The sequence below is a fragment of the Tachypleus tridentatus genome, chromosome 13 (assembly GCF_004210375.1).
Source record: "Tachypleus tridentatus isolate NWPU-2018 chromosome 13, ASM421037v1, whole genome shotgun sequence".
Taxonomy (NCBI): domain Eukaryota; kingdom Metazoa; phylum Arthropoda; class Merostomata; order Xiphosura; family Limulidae; genus Tachypleus; species Tachypleus tridentatus.
In genome coordinates, this window is record NC_134837.1 from 120,646,892 (window position 1) to 120,660,252 (window position 13,361).

Sequence of the window (13,361 nt, forward strand, 5' to 3'; positions counted from 1 at the left end):
AATTCAAAACAAACCAAACCAATAAGCCATGATGACGAGAAACCCACTTGAAGTAAAAATATACTCTGGAGAGTGCTGGTATGGGTATTAAAAATTTATTAAAATAAAGTGAAGAACAACGTTTCGATCTTCTTAGCCGATTCCTGAATACGTTTCGAACCAATAATTGTTCGAAGAGAGTATAGGCGGAAGACAAGGTACAGTTAAAACATTATTATACACCCAGCTTGCTGGAAACCCCTACCGGACAGGTAACGAATTGTGATTATTAGTCCCGTCATGATATGTCATACACACGTAATTAAACAAACTCCTAACACCTTAAAAGTTGGGAAACGTTTTCCAACATTCAGTTCGCGAATTTCCTTTAGCCACAAGAATCTTGTATCTAATTCACTCATTCAACGACGGGTTCGTTACTCATGTGGTCCATTAGCTTGGTTTAGCCTTCAACTGAAGCAAAACAAAAGACAATATAACGTTAACCAACTCAAACATAGAGACAATCTACTGTTTCGTGAACATGCATCAGACAACGAGTGTAACCACACGTCTCTGTAATTAAGGGAATGGAAACAATCTAAGTGAAAAAACACGACATTCACGTGCTTTTATACTCTCAAAGAGTTCTTGTGTTGCACAAGGTGTTTAAACTGTTATTAGTCGGTTTTCTTCATATCGTCTACTATGCTAATTTCTAAAACCCTGATAAACTTTGTAAAATGTATTCTACTTTACATTTGAAGTCATTTAGGTTCTGGCAAATGTACTTTCTGTATTTCCTCAGGAGGCTGTTTGACTTTTATGAAATATTAAATTCGCAGACTGCGTGTGTTAGGGGCGTGGTTACTACAAACGGTATTGCCTTAGTAGAACCAAATAAGGTAACGTTTCTCTGTTTACTTAACATTTCAAATAGCTCTGTTAAAGGCGCTGATTAAGTTAGTTAGTGTGTTTTTTGGTTTATTTTAGACATAATGTTACCTGCTACCAGCTGCTGAAACGCAATGCACATGCGCTACACGATGTCAGCTCACACACTCGTCTTTGACTACGGAAATTGAAAATGCTATGTTTTCATAACGTTTTTTATGAAACGTTACGGAAACATTTAAGTCCCTTTCATTCAAAAAAGTGTCCCCCGGCCGTATGTCTGCCAGCTTTTAATTGAATTTCAATATCCACGGTGGGCAACAATGTAATAGTCTGTTCAACAGCTTTGATTTTAAAATTAAATAAACAAACAGACCCTCAAAATAAAGCTGAACTTTATCTGATTAGAAATCATCGGACTAGAAGTATTTATTGGACTTTTTTTTTAAAGTAACACTTCAGGTCTTTAGCTATAGACACACAATGGACCACCCGTACTGTGACTATAATGGATAAGCTTTGAAACGTACCGCTGAGAGACTGGGAAGGGGTCATGTTACTGACTCAGTGATAAGTTTGAAGGCTTATAAATCTAGAATTCGGATTTCGATTCCCGCAGAGGACACAGTGTAGATAGTTCATTTATGTGAATTGCTAGTGAGCAAAGAGAATCAGTTGTATACTAGTTTAACATTTCTCAATTGAACCTAATTAAATCTGTGAAACAGAACTTGTAAACCTACGGGTCTAGAGATACAGTAATTACTCCTGTCAAGTTACAGTGTGGGATATGTCTTCAACATTGCGGTATTACTGTGAACTGACGTACAATACCTTGAGGATTAAATGAACAGATCTTGCTTGGTGTCAGTGAAATGGCGAATAATTTTTTCAACACAAAGCTGCACAACAGTCTTTCTCTTCATCACGAGGAATCGATCCCCCAAATACTGAACCCGTAAACATACCGCTGAAATATTAAATAGCTATTTTTAGTGACGAATGTCGAAATATTTCGATGTTTTAATTATTACATGATGAATCTTTTCGTTGAGTGGCGCTGGTGATTAATATCATTTAGAGCAAACGCACATTGTTTTCTACACCGATATTGTAGAACATGGAACATTTTCTTATTCAAATCTTATCTCTATCACAATTAAAAATTTAATTTAATTATCAGTGATTTTTGATGAAAGTAGCCCGGTATATTATGTAACTAGTACAAAATACTATAAAATAAAGTTTTCTCTAGATTAGAGTGTTTTTATCCATTTAGTTAGATATCAGTGCTACTTTTTGATAATTTCGGCTATAATCCCACATATCTTAGAAAGTTTGACAAGCTGAGGAGAGATTAGGCCTAAATGCTACAATTCTAAAGAAGGTTAGGCCAAGTGAGGAGATTAAAGTTGGGCCTACATGCTGCAGTCCAATATAATATCTTAGAAGGTTTTGGCTACATGAGGAGATTGAGGTTAAGCCTAAAATGTGCAATCTTAAATAATACCTTAAGTTCAGCCAGGTGAGGAATTTAGCTTAGGCCTACTACAACAATCCTAAATAATATCTTAGAAGGTTCGGCTAGGTTAGGCCTACAAAGTATAATCCTAAATAATACCTTAGAAGGTTTTTGGCGACATGAGTTGATTGAGGTTAGGTCTACATCCATATACTAAATTAAGAAGACGAAATAATCCTTTTTTGTATATGTAACAAAAATATAATAAGAATAAATATGTTAAATGTTTTAATTAATTCATCAGTAGAAAATAGAATGAGAGGTTACTCACAAGACACATATGATCTAGTTGTTTACTATATACGCTATTATTTATTACCTGACACTAGAAACTCCATACATGTTGGGATAAGTTGGAAAAATGAAACAATTACGCTCTCTTGAAAACAATGTTATCAAAATTCTTGACGACAAGAATTCCACTTGAAACAAAAATGTATCTCAGAACGGCTGGTATGAGTATTAACACTTTTATTGATAAGCAGAGAACAACGTTTCGGCCTTCCTAGGTCATCTTTTCAATGCTGGTGTAAAGTATAATCACACACATTCACCATGAGTTAGCATGTTACAAGAATGACGAGTTTCACTAAAATTGTCCATTTTACATTGTTTGTTCTTCAGTATTCATGAAATGGGGTACACTCGTTTAACATACATGTTAATAAGCTTTGCTTTAATCTATTTATTCAGTTTCTTTTTCATTATGAATTATAGCGTTTAAGTATCAAAATTAGAATTCTGTGCACATAAATTCTACCATTCTGAATTTGATAAAACTAAGATAATCTTATCAGATAGCACAATACCATGATAATCAGACAGATATGTAAACAAAGAGAGGAGATATTATTAACTCATGAAACACGAATTACACGGTTCTGTCCTTCAAGAGAGACATCTAGTTCACTTGCACTCTGTACAGCTATACTAATGTTAGGATCCAATGTTTAAATTCCTCCCATTATGTAGGAGAAAAAAAAAAAAAAGACACTTTTCTTCGTTAGATATAATTTTCAAATTTCTTGAACTGTCGAATATGAATATTGTATTTATTCGTCAAAGTTAATTGAGTAATGTAACGGTAATTCTCAATGGGATAGACGTGAGATAAATCAAGTTTTATTCATGTTATATAATAGTAGAGGAACGTAGCTGTCATTTTTTTATGTTGTACTGGTTCTCAGCTGCAGGATTTGATCTTTTTACCAGTTAATTGTTCTCAACAGGATTTCCTTTCTTTAGAACAGACAAAAATACAAAGTAGTATGGCCAGGTGGGTTAAGGCGTTCGACTCGTAATCCGAGGGTCGCGGGTTTGAATCCCCATCGCACCAAACATGCTTGCCCTTTCAACCCTGGGGGGCGTTATAAAGTTACGATCAATCCCACTATTCGCTGGTAAAAGAGTAGCCCAAGAGTTAGCGGTGGGTGGTGATGACTAGTTGCTTTCTCAGCAACTTTATTCATTAATATAATACAAATGATTTAAAACAAACATTACTTTGTCAAATAAATTAGATTTACAAACAAAGAAATGTATGTAGCAATACACTTAGGTTTAAAGACTGGTTTGTCATTCTTTCCTCCGTGTAGTAGAACTACACCATTCCGATTATTATGGTGAAAGGAACAGGGTATTTATACTTAAATGTTACTCAGTTATGACTGAACTGTAAACTCTTTGTTGTAGACAAAATTATGACATGTCTGAACTTGTGACTGAGCTTATCAACCTCTTAATAAGAAAAGAACAACTCTGTCACCATTTAAGTTCATAATTAGTTGTATTGTGTAATGAAATATCGTACATTTCATATTATAAACATTAATGTGTAATGGAATCTCGTACGTTTCATAATTTAAACATTAATGTGTAATGGAATCTCGCACGTTTCATAATTTAAACATTAATGTGTAACGAAATCTCGTACGTTTCATAATTTAAACATTAATGTGTAACGGAATCTCGCACACTTTACACGTTTATATAAATATCATAAATTATAGTTGAATGAATCTTTCATTTTGAAAAATTATTCTAACCCAGCTGACCTTAACTCGTGTCCATATGTTGAGTAGAAAACAGTAAACTAATCCTTCCAATATTAAGATATACAATTAATGTTTTCTATCATCATTTAAGTAAAAGAACTATATTTACTGACTTTTAAATTTCACTGGCATACAAAATTTTACTTAAAGTATGGTGAATATTACATTTATGTAATATTATGTAAAGTTTGAACCGTTTGTTTTCAGTACTAAGTATATAATGTAAACTAATAATGACAATGTATTATTGATTATGTATTATTTATGACTTTTATTGTTATTCGCTTTTCTCTCTAACCATTGATGACATGTTGAAAAAAAAAGACGTCAACATCTTTCGCGAATAGAAACAGTGTAATCAAATGACAATATTTGTATTTCACATTTAAGCAGATATTAAACGTAGAATTAAGTTGATTTTTTAATCATGTAATTCGTTCTATTGTGTAATGAAATCTCATACAGTTGATATGTTTATGTAAATATCACAGATTAGAACTGAATAGATCTTTCATTTTGAAATCTTATTAAAGTGAACTGAAACTTAATTAACTCTTGCCTGAATTTCAGGCAAACTACGTAATAACTGTATCCTGACTGAAAAGTTCCGAGAATACATAATTAATGTTTACTAACGCTATACAATCTACTTCCCTAGGTAGTGACGTTTTGTCATGAATAATTGCATTCTTGAAACATGTAGTTTAATTAAATACACAATTTGTATTTCACTGATATGCGTCACTACATATTTATAAAACCCTCTTTTTTAAGTATATTGTAAATACATAGAGACAGTGTAATTTTCAAATAACTTTTAGTTTAATTATTTATTCTCATAAATCAGATGAAAGTATTATTTCTATTCGCTAACACTAAAGGTTAAAACGTTTCTGTAAACTTAACCAAGCTCTGCAGTGGTCCTGAATATCAAATACGTGTCTAATGTCAAAAAACAGACGTATAGACTATATTCAGTTAATAATAAGTTCTACTCTACTAACTAGACAAACAGGAAACAAACATATTGTTATTTACCTGGATCATAAAGTTGATAATAAGTGTGCTATACTATATGTCAAGACATATAGCAACACTAATGTTAGTTATTAGCGTAACATTATTATTTTTGTATGTATTAATATATATTTTGAATTTGTAGAAATTACACCATGACATATTTCAATTGAACGTTTCTTGTAAAGTACAATAAAAGTTAATTCAGTAAATTACAAATTACGTGCTTGTAGTAACTAAAGTTGTTGTTATAATTTTAATTACGTGCTTGTAGTAACTAAAGTTGTTGTTATAATTTTAATTACGTGATGGTACGTTGATCTTTCGTGAAACGTGAGTTGTATATAAGATACTGATTTGTGACATTTCTATAAAATGAAATAATCGAAGAAGTGCAGGTAATGTCGGTAATAGAAATCCTAAATTTAAATGTTTTGAAAGATGTAGAAAAGAACACATAATATTGTTTCAATGTCACTAATGAACAGAAGTCGGCAACTGTTTAAAGTCGCAGCCCTATACCGTGTGTGTGACCACCTGACATCCTCCAAACAATCTTATCTTTACCTCAAGGGCCCACTCAGTTCCCATGTGGGTGATTCCACATGGTGACCTTTGTAATTCTTGAAAGTGTGTGTCCAGATGTGCACGCGCCACAATGCCTGTGAAATAAAGTTAAACACAATTAAGGTTCGAGGCGGTTTGTTAGTTTTGTAAACTATAACATAAACGGTATGTAGAGCTTGTATGTGGGTGTCGTGATTGTACACTACCAGGTGACGCTAATTAGAAAGTATTGTTTGTTTTTTGTTTTTTTTGCAACTTGCAAAGCTACTCCTACTCTGCAGGCAGTGTAAGACTAGAGGGAAGGCAGCTTGTCATCACCACCCACCGCCAACTCTTGGGCTACTCTTTTACCAATGAATAGTGGGATTTATCGTAATATTATAACGCCCACACGGCTGAAAGGGCGAGCATGTTTGGTGCGACCGGGATTCGAACCCGCGACACTCGGATTACGAGTCAGATGCCTTACCACGCTTGGCTATGCCGGGCAAATTAGAAAGAACACGGATATTTTGTAGAACACATCAGTAATGTGGTTTTCAAAGAATTATGTTGTTGTTGTTTTATATGATAGTAATTTAGATTACGTTGTAAAATGTAGTTTGTGATCTAATAAATATCAACACATTACGTTAAATAATGATTGGCATTGTTCATAGGTGGAAGTCTGTCTTTGTAACGCAAGACATAAGAGTATCATGTGTAAAATGAAATATTTTGTCAAACGTAAGTCAAATTATTGAAAGCGTTATTATATAATAAACGTCTTATTGACTCACAAAATGTATTATTTTGAGGTATAAAGTCAAATTAATAAAATTATAAGCATTAATTATTGTACGATATCGACCTTTTTGATGCAGTATAATTGCTGATTAAATACAAACATGTTGAGACGTGTTCATGACCAGCTGTTATGGTGGAATATAAATAATGGTCTAGCGTGTAATTCCTGATTTGTTAAAATACAACTGACAGTCATTAAAATAATGGTAATTAATCAAACATAAACGTAGATACTTCCATAATAGACGTGTTTTGTTATCACTAAAAATATTTAATCAATTTATTGAGTAAGTCTTAATTAATATATCATCCTTTTAGGACATATATCTAATTTTGTTTGTTTTGTTTGAGATTTCGCAGCAAAGCTACTCGGCTCTGTAGATCCCTAATTTAGACTAAGACGGGGAGGCTTGCTAGTCATCACCACCACCGCGGGTTCGAATCCTCTTTACCAACGAATAGTGGGTTGACCGTCACTATACACCCCGGCTGGGAGGCAGGCATGTTTGGCGCTTGTCTGACCCGCGTTACGGTCGCAACGCGCTTACGCGCTAGGCCAAGCCATAACTAATCAGTTGGTGATTTAAGGGGTGGTTGGCATGTGGTTAAGGCGTTCGACTCTCCATCTGAGGTCGCGGTATCTCGCGTCGCGCCAAACATGCTCGGTAGGGGTTATAATGGACGGTTAATCTCACTATTCGTTAGTAAAGCGCTCAAAGATGAAGTGATGACTTCTCTAGACTTAAATGCTCAATAACTTTAGCAAATAACCAATATACAACCTACTGTGAGACAGCTGCGCCCTCTGATGATATTTTGTAGAACTGTGACATAGTGACGACCTGTCACAACGGTCTAGCAATGTAACCCTAACAACACGCACTCTGATCACAATATGAGGAACTATGATATCCTGTTCAATTACATTTATCCGAGGGCAGAAGATATGTGCGCGCCCACTGGTGTTGCTTCTGAATGCTGTTCTAAATACTAAAATATCAAGACTGGTACAGCTAATCCCTAATTTTGAGTTATTTGCTGCCGCCAAGAAGTCTTTGTCTTCTTTTTTTTTTTTAATTTAATCACATTGTCATTTTGTATAACATGGAAAGTGTTAAACAGTATAGCGGTTTGAACTTTAGACACTTCCGTCTACTGTCCGATACAGTAAACACAAAACCACACACATTCACATGTCATATTTATAAATGTTTGACGGTAACAACGACACACGAAACTTTCAATAATATAATTGGGGTATTTATGTCAGTTTAGTTTAGTTTATTTTTGTACAACAAGCATGCGTAAAAGAAAGCTCGATCGGTCTTTTTCCTAGAAACTTTTACACAGTTAGCAAATATATATATATAACAATTGTTTCTGTCGAACTTCTCAGCAAAATATTACCTGTTGTCTTCCGGCTGTTACTCGTAAATAGTGGCGAAATATTGCTCCAAGGAAAATTGTAATTTGACGTCTGTACTGAATGCCCAGTAATAACAGCCTGTGTGTTTGCTCTTCGCCCTACTTGCATTACGTATGTCATATATATTTCTCGTAAGATATTTCGACTCGCAACATAGAGAATGCCTTTTCAACATCTAACTGTTTATGTCTGATAAACCTCTCCTATTTTATTTGGTGTAAGTAATTTATCTAAGCCGCATATCTTTAGAGCATTCTTTGTTTATTGCTTGGCAGAAGCTACACTCTATGTGTTCATCACGGGTATGGGAAATCGATTCCTAGCTTTATAAGCCTACCGATATTTTAGTATATTAAAAGTAATTTAAAGACAATAAAGTGAAATATATGTTTCATTTCCCACCTCCTGTGGCACAGCAGAATTTCGTAGATTTCGATGGTAGTGGAGCCTTGAGCACAGTTAGTCCATTGTGTAGCTTTGTGCTCAATTACAAATAAACAAAATACTTTTCATTTTAAAAAAATTATTGCACATTCTAAATGTATATGTGTATGTATATTTATGTATGTGTGTATGTTTATATATATATAAACATTAGAATCATAGATTTTAAATAAATTTGGGAAATTATGGAAGAAACGTCTTGCAAAGGTCAACGATGAGTTTATGTACTTTTTTAAAATTCGCAATAAAATCCCAGCGACAGGGTGCAGATAATCCATTGGGTAGGTTTTGCACTAAGCACATAACAACATCTTTAGCGGCGTAATTATAAAAGTGAGGATGGGAGGAGAGTCCAGAGCTAATCACTGAGCAAGTCAGACGTGCTGATATATCTCCAACATGCTTTTTTTAGACGAAACGTTCATTCACGCCAGTCAGGCCGTTAGTACCGCCGGTAATCGTCGACGGTCTACCGTCGAACCTCACGCCGCTTCAAGTCGCCACGTTGATCGCTTAAGCCAAGCCAGAGGCAACCATTGAACCGTCCAGGACCCGAATCTTACGCCGGGGCGGAATTCTCATCCAACCCGCCACTACCGCAGACCAAATTTATCTGTGCCAGCCATGGAAAACCGAATTTAATGTAAGTTGTTCCCTTATCAAAAGTCCAATCAGTCTTTATTCAGTATTCCTCAGGAGCGTCGACCCATCAATACAACCAGAAGAAATCAAACAAGCCATAGAACCTCAAATCCAAGCCAATGTATATGCTGTTCATCGAATTTTTTTCTAAGAACACTAACCTTCCTACGTACTTCATGAAGATAGTGATAACGTCGAAGTACAGTGCTGACTGTATTTTACGTGACGGCTGTTATTATCACATATTTCACTTTAGAGCCGAACGCCCACATCAACGACCCTTCAACACTTGGTCAAACAAAGCACCCAGACATCATAATCAACCAGCGGACAACTTCCAACGAGAAACTACAAAAATACCGCCGAGTCCAGATCTAACCAGAACAAACACGAAGACAGATACAGATAACTCGACCCAGAAGACGTCAACTCCCTCTGTTAGCAACACGCCAAGTTTCAGCAGTCCAAGAAAGAAAAGGGACAGATCATGCCAGACTTCAATCCCAGTTCCACAGAATTCAACAACCAGCCAGACTCAAACCATTACCAAGATAACCATCGACGCGACAGTTCAAACAGAAAAACAAACTACCTCCACGCAGAAAACTCAAACCAAAATCACAAGAAGAAACAAAGCATCACAGACCAGCTAAGAACAACTCACCGAAGAACAGCCAGTTGTTCCACCACCTAGACCACATTTTTCACTTGCACCAATGGGCTTCAAGTGTGAAAACAAGTTCATGACGAAGTTACTACCTGATCTACAAGACCGCAGCTAACAGTTTCTATGTATACCACCGTCACAGTTCATCAGTTTTTCTGTTGTTTTTTTTTTTCCTATGTTTCTTCCCAGCTACTTCCGGGCACATTCTGGGTAGATTTTTCGACGCCCAGGCCGTGAAAGTGGGTTTTCTAGGGTACTCCCGTTTCCCCCCACAGCAAAATTTCTGGCATCGGATCTGTAGGTCCCAGCCACATTCTGAAAAGGGCCGTTTATTCAGTCATAGGTTATCCAGCCATAGTAAATTTTAAATCAATTCGCCAGTCGCCAGTATACTCCGTCCTCCGGCCAAGGTCTGGCTCACTTCACTTGTGCTGCTCTCATCCAGTTCTCCCGTCTTTCCTCTCACTCACAAATACCCCACTTCACCTTAAAAATATCAAAATAAAAGTAAAGGAAAAAAAAACCATGGAAACGTTAACAATTTCTCACGTGAGGGGACGAAGAGGAATCACAACGTTCCTGAACACCCCAGTTGGAGAGAGAATTCTTCTTATTTCTCTCTCTCTAAACTAAACCCCTGCCACGTTAGTTTGCGTTTGAATTATAAAAGATTCCTCCTGTATAAAAGTAACTGTGGCCCCCAATATTTACCTCTCTGTAATTGTGATTACGATCCTAACTCATTTCAACCCCATTTTGGCCTTCCCTTCTCCACATATATAAGTACACTTACCACAGTAAACATCCTACATAAGTAAAATATGAAAGACATTCTGTGTCAGTGACTGATGAGAGGGATAACAGACTAGTCTTGCTGAGAAACAGATTCTAACATTTCTTCATTTCGCCTTGTTGATGTAAACAACCGCGCTATTCTCTCAATTAATACTCAAATTTGAATTATAAATACAGCTGCTAGTGTAATTCATGCCTAGACAATCCCAAACTGAAAAAAATAAATTATCTTTAAACCAGTATAAGCAGGTATTTTAGTCATTTCATTTATAACAAAATATAATTGTCATACAAACCGCTCAGTTTTGCTGTGTTTACTTAAATTAGACACCAACATATTAATTTTTGGTTTAATCTTTGCTCTAGTTTCGCAATCTAGAATCTCCAAATACCTATCAAACAAAAAATGTCCTTTCTAAGAATCCTTCAGCTCCATTAAATACTTTTCCACAACATTTCTTATTTTGAGAGTTTACTTCAGAAATATTTCTGTCCATGGGACAATTTTCACACGGAGCATCATCAATGGAGTCTCTTCACTTGGTGTATGTTTGTTTTATACTGGGTCATGTGTAACTGTACAACATCCAGATCATTGGTACTACATACTTGTTGTATATGTTTGTTGTATACTGGGTCATGTGTAACTGTACAACATCCAGATCATTGGTACTACATACTTGTTGTATATGTTTGTTGAATACTGGGTCATGTGTAACTGTACAACATCCAGATCAGTAGTACTACATACTTGTTGTATATGTTTGTTGTATACTGGGTCATGTGTAACTGTACAACATCCAGATCATTGGTACTACATACTTGTTGTATATGTTTGTTGTATACTGGGTCATGTGTAACTGTACAACATCCAGATCATTGGTACTACATACTTGTTGTATATGTTTGTTGTATACTGGGTCATGTGTAACTGTACAACATCCAGATCATTGGTCTACATACTTGTTGTATATACTTGTTTCATACTGTGTCACTGTACAACATCCAGATCAGTAGTACTACATACTTGTTGTATATGTTTGTTTTATACTGGGTCATGTGTAACTGTACAACATCCAGATCAGTAGTACTACATACTTGTTGTATATGTTTGTTTTATACTGGGTCATGTGTAACTGTACAACATCCAGATCAGTAGTATTACATACTTGTTGTATATGTTTGTTTTATACTGGGTCATGTGTAACTGTACAACATCCAGATCATTGGAACTACATACTTGTTGTATATGTTTGTTTTATTCTGGGTCATGTGTAACTGTACAACATCCAGATCATTGGTACTATATACTTGTTGTATATGTTTGTTGTATACTTGGTCATGTGTAACTGTACAACATCCAGATCATTGGTGCTACATACTTGTTGTATATGTTTGTTTTATTCTGGGTCATGTGTAACTGTACAACATCCAGATCAGTAGTATTACATACTTGTTGTATATGTTTGTTTTATACTGGGTCATGTGTAACTGTACAACATCCAGATCATTGGTGCTACATACTTGTTGTATATGTTTGTTTTATACTGGGTCATGTGTAACTGTACAACATCCAGATCAGTAGTACTACATACTTGTTGTATATGTTTGTTTTATACTGGGTCATGTGTAACTGTACAACATCCAGATCAGTAGTATCACATACTTGTTGTATATGTTTGTTTTATACTGGGTCATGTGTAACTGTACAACATCCAGATCACTGGTACTACGTACTTGTTGCATATGGTTTGGTTTGTTTTATACTGGGTCATGTTTAACTGTACGACTTCCAGATCACTGGTACTACGAACTTGTTGCATGTACTCGAGGGTTATCTGCGCTATTCGTCCTTAATTTAGCAATGTAAGACTAGAGGGAAGGCAGCTAATCATCACCACCTACCGCCAACCAGGATTGACCGTTACATTATAACGCCCCCATGGCTGAAAGGGCGAGCATGTTTGGTGTGACGGGAATTCGAACCCGCGAACCCTCGGGTTACGATTCGAGCGCCTTAACCACCTGGCCATGGCAGGCCGTCTTCGTTCTGTCAGCCGCGTGGGACCGAACCTCAATTTTTAGCATTGTACGTCTGTAAAGTTATCGCTGATCTTTCGGGAGACCTGTGGCGCGATCTGGTGTTTTACTGTATTTACTAATTCACAATGTACACAAATATATCATGAAACAGTTTAATTATGCAAAAAGTTTTAATAAAAGTCATAATTTGATCTTATTCCTTTACTGTACTAATATTTATATTGAAAAGAGAAGAAATATCTCTATTTTTCTTTTTTTAAGCAAAAAAATCAGTTAAATAAACAAAAATATGTTTATTCTGTTTAGGCCTTGGTAATGGTCTGCATACTGTTTGTTTGACAAGTAATACCTGTTTCTAAGGTAACAGAGTAAACGAAACTGCTGTTTTTCATAACGGTTTTAGGTAGCGTTAATAAAATAACCGGATTGCTTAGGACTAGTAGTTACAGAGAAATGATATATTGAGTTTATCCAATAATTCTTATATTTCTGAAGTACTGTTTTACTTACGAGCCATCTTTCTTC